This window comes from Solanum pennellii, chromosome 4 (assembly GCF_001406875.1).
Source record: "Solanum pennellii chromosome 4, SPENNV200".
Taxonomy (NCBI): Eukaryota; Viridiplantae; Streptophyta; class Magnoliopsida; order Solanales; family Solanaceae; genus Solanum; species Solanum pennellii.
The window spans coordinates 40,780,835-40,786,248 of NC_028640.1; positions in this window are offsets into that span (position 1 = coordinate 40,780,835).

The following is a 5,414-nucleotide window of genomic DNA, read 5'->3' on the forward strand; positions in this document are numbered from 1 at the left end:
TCGGTAATCGGATATATTACTCCGGCATCCAACCATTTAATGATTTTCTTCTTCACGACCTCTTGCATAGGTGGATTTAAGTGTCTCTGGTGCTCAATACTTGGCTTATGATCGGTCATGAGTTGGATTTTATGAGAACAAATACCAGGATGGATCCCAATAATGTCTGCAATAGTCCACCCAATAGCTCTTTTGAACCTTTTTAGCACTTTCACCAACCTCTCAACTTGTTGTTCATTCAGGTCTGATGCAATGAATAACGGCAAAGTGTCACCATTTCCTAAGAATTCATACTTGAGATGAGGTGGGAGAGCTTTTAGTTCTAACTTTGGAGCCTCCTATATAGATGGTTTCGCGGGTGGAGACTCGCGATTCTTCATGTCTAACTCATATTTCTTCGGTTTAAACCAAACGTCACCATGATCAAGAGCCGCGACTAATGACCCATTCTCTTTAATGCAATCATTATCAAAATTCATTATCACTGTCGCTAATGCTTCTACACCTAGACGTTCTTCTATTTGTGTCTCGGATGACTTACCAATTTTTTAGGATATAGCAGATACCGAGTGGAGCTCACCACTCTGCCTAATGGACCTACAAATATTGAAGATCACTTCTTCATTGTTCAACTGAAATTTCATCTGCCCCTTTTCCATATCAACTAAGGCTCTACCCGTAGAAAGGAATGACCTTTAAATAATAATAGGCACTTCAAAATCGACATCACAATCAAGAATAACTAAATCTGCTGGAAATATGAACGACTCCGCTTATACTAGCACATTGAGGAGTATCCCTATAGGCGTTTTTACTGTTCGATCGGCCATCAGTAGTCGCATTGCAGTGGGCTTTGGATCACCCAAACCCAACTTATTGTAAATTGAGAGGGGCATGATATTTATGCTTGCCCCCAGATAAGATATGCTTTCGCAAAATGTAATAACCCGATTGTACAAGGAATAGTGAACGCACCCACATCTTATTTCTTTTGTACTAGAGATCTTGTAGCAATAGCACTACAATGCTGCATTCTATCATCATCCTCAAAAGTGACCGATCTTTTCTTTGTAACCAGATCTTTCATAAACTTGGCATAACCGGACATTTGTTCTAGAGCTTCTACCAAAGGGACATTGACACAAAGCTGCTTCAACATTGTTATAAAACACCGATATTTACCATCCTCGGTCTTTTTCACTAATATTTGAGGAAAGGGTGTGGTGGTCTAGGCATGGGAGTTACCTTTTTAGGCACTTAAGTATCATTTTCAGTGTTATCTTCTACTTCACCACTAACCTCTACCACTTTATCATTATCTTTTATCACCTTTTACTCATTAGACGACATAGGTGGGTCAATGGTTTGCTTACCAACCCGAGTAGTGATTGCCATACACTGTTCATCATTTTTCAGATTTTGGACAGTGTTTCTAGGAAGAGTACCCGGTTGCCGTGTGTTCACAATCGCAGATAATTGGGCCATTTGCTACTCAAGCTGCTTAATCGATATTGCACATGTATCGACTTTCTGCCCAATACCCGCTAAATCACTCATTAACTCTTTAGTGTGCTCATCACTAGCATCGAACCTCCTCATCATTTTGTGTAACATATCCTCAACTCATGCCATACTACATCCACCATCCCTAGGAGCAACTTAACAATTTTGAGGAGGAACATAGGGCCCATTCCTATCATTTCTGTTACCATAGTTACCCTTGTTGAAGTTGTTGTCGCAGTTGTAATTTCCATCTCGGACATAATTACCCTCATGGTTATAGTTACCATAGTTTCGACCTTGATTCCTTGACCTTTGCCAATTCTTCTGATTTAAGCCTTGGGCATTTGGTCGGAAACCCCCGTCTGCTCATTTACCGCATAGGAATCCTCCTCATAATAATATTCATCATTTGGTGGTGGTGGTTTAGACAAGTAGTTCACTGCATTTATCTTTTCAGCACCCCCACTGACATGTTTTAGTACAAACCCAAGCTCAGTTCTTATCTGAGCCATTTCTTCACGAATCTCATCTGTGGTTGGGTTGTGTGTGGATTGCACTGCAAAGGTATTTCTTCAAGTATCTGACTTCCTTGTACTCCAAGCTTTATTATTACGGGAGATTTTCTCTAATTTTTCCGTAATCTCGGCATAAGGACACTCCCCATAACAACCACCCGCTACAGTATCCAATACCACTTTATTATTATCATCCTGTCCCCGATAGAAGTATTTCTTCAGTGACTCATCATCTATGCGGTGATTGCGGACACTTCTCAAAAATGAAGTGAATCTATTCCAAGAACTGCTAATTGACTCTCCTAGTAGTGCCACAAAGTTGTTCACTCTGTCTTTGTGATTTAGTTTCTTGGAGACCGGGTAGTAACGTGCTAAAAAAAAGTCCCTTAGTTGGTTCCAAGTGAAAATTGAGTTATAAGGGAGCTTAGTGAACCAAATAACAGCCTCTCCCGTCAGTGAGAGAGGAAATACTCTTAGACCTATTACATCAAAATTCAAATCAGGCCTCCCTGCACAACTTTTACACACTGCCCTTGCCTTAGCTATATGGGCATGTGCGTCCTCATGAGGTAGCCTTGAAAACAAACCTCTAGCAGTGAGCATTTGCCTCAGACTACTAGTTACCACAAAGGTGTAACCTTGTGGTAGAGGGGGAAAGACAAGTGGCCCATCAGAGTCTGCAATATTATAATAACCTCTGCAGTATTCTAGAGGACGTGGAGCGAGATTTTATCCCCTTTGTTGATTTTCACCAGGATCATCGGGTAATAACTGACCATGAGCATCAACTGGAGCTGGGATGTTTTGGTTTGGATCATCATCATTAATACCCAAGTTTCGATTCATATTGCGTAGTGTACGCTCTAATTCGTAGTCGTAAGGAAACAAGGGTTCTCTTCTCTCCGTGTATTTGGCATACAAGGAAGTTAGTTCTGCAAGAATAAAAAACAATAGAGAAGTAAAATCAAGAAAATATTGACTAAACTTTAGTGATAAGTTTAAGTTAATCTAAAAGCTACTTTTCCAGGCAGCGGCGCCAAAATTTGATATGCTCAAACTTACTTATGAAATAAGAAGTAAAGCGGTCGTATCAAGTAAAGAACCCAACTAATGAGGTTGGATCGATCCCACGAGGAAAATAGTTCAAACTTAACTTTATTCTATTATTCCTATAATTTAGTTAACTATTTCCCAAGAAAACAAAAGACAAAAAAAAAGGGTTTTTATTCCTAAATTAATGAAAATAATAAACTAAACTAAAGTAAACAACTAAAAGATTCAAATCTCGGAGCTTAATCAATTAATAAAAGTAACTAGGGCTTAAGTGTTCCCCACAGGTTCCTAACTTGATAATTCTAACTATAACAATTCTTTCCTAGTATCTTGAATGTAAAGTGATTAGTTATGTATCTCTAAATCCTTGGTCCGGCATCTAGAAAATTTCACTCCGCACCTTGGTTCGGCTACGTGTGTTGCTATACTAACCCTTACCTTTACCTCATATTAAGCATTGTATTCGATATTTGACTAAGTTATTACCTCATACCAACCGACACTATCCTATTAGATAGTGTACACTAAATCTATGTTGATAATTCTTTTCCTATCATCTACCTCCTTGGTTTAGCAAGTAGCATTAAGGCGAGTTCTAACGTTGGCCATCTGTTAAAAAGACTTCTAAACAAAAGAATTATCAATACATGAAAGACACTTTTCTAGAATTGCTATTTTAGTTAGATTTTACCTCATTATTCACCCATGGTTCCCACAACCCTAGTTATGGAGTTTAGTTACCCATGGTCATAATCACACTATTCATATATTTAATATAAGAATTCATGAACTTACTTTAATGAGAAAGAATAAAATCTAGAAATTCACTTGATTAATCAACAAAAGCACCAACAATCAATTCGAAAAAAAGTGTATCAATTACTGAAATTAATCCTTCAATACTTGAACAAGAGAACTCAAAATTATCAAAAAGTCTAACCCCCAAAACGAGGTTTTTCAAACTATTTATAATAAACACAAAAACCTAATAAAAGAAGGATTCTAATTACTGAAAATCTGTCAAACGCGTCTTAGTCGAAGGACCTCGTGACAGACTGTAGTGGTCACGATGGGCCGTCATGGTCTCCGTCGTCACATACTTCACAAATTCGTCTTCTGCTTTCTTCATTACCCTCAACGAACAAGTATGACAGACCGTTCCAAGAACGACGGTCCGTCGAAGGTCTGCGTTCCATAATACTTTAACTTCTTGGAATTTGGGTACTGGGACTACTCTCTGATCATTACGAAGAACCAACAGGACGGACCCGCGCGGCTATGACGGTCCGTCATGGACTTCCGTAATCCCACACTAGGTCAGACTTTCCCATCTTCCTTTAGCAGCTTCTCTCCTCACTACGATGCCACCTACGGACCGTCACAAACTCAACGGACCGTCATAAGCTCCGTAGGTGGTGTCTTCTACATTTCTCGCTCAAAAATTTCCGCGTTCATCTCAAGCAAAATTTATGATTTTTGCTCCTCCTTAGGCCGAGAGATCCCTCTCTTATGAGTGCAATGATTCATTGTAGTCCCATTCCTACAATGAATCAAGTAAGTAATCCAAAAGACTAAAGAAATGATTTGTCTACCTTACTCACAAGTGATTCTTTCCATTCTTTTTAAATTGGGCATGAAGTCTTTATGATCCAATCTTTATTATCTATGCCCATTATTTGATCATTTGCATAATATAAAGATGTTGGGGAATATATTAATACTCTAATTAATGAGTCCGTGTGTTTTTCTCCTTTTATTGGCATAAGCCAATAACTTTTAAAACTTCATTCTTATTAAACACTGGTGATTTGATATACTTATGCTTTTGCTTACTTATGTCACTTTGAACTTACATTTCTTCTTCTTTAATCTCATGTTCACTTTGAACATGCTATGCTGACTTAGCATATTCTTTCAAAACTTTTATTGGGATCTTTCTGTGCAATGACTAGGAATGACCTACATCATCACTTAGTCTAAACTCACCCTTTAGTCATCCTATCTGAACTCCCCTCATCTTCCTAGTTCTTTCTTTCTTACTTTCTTAAAGAAATTGTAGCATTAACCGACATAGATCATGTGAGGTAACATGAAATCTAGTGTATTCCCCACACTTAAAAAGAGGTGGTTCACCGGCCAAAGTGATACTGAATACTTCCTAGCTTTCTTAGGTGCATCCACTAGCTAGTAACCTATGCTGACGACATAGTTCAAAGACTTGGAGAATTTGGAGACCCTTATCCACCTTGGTGGTAGTCTCATCTCATGAGGCTTACATGTGCCTGCACAAGCTCATTACTAGTCTATTGGTGTTTAGCTCAATTTATCATACTTTACAACTTT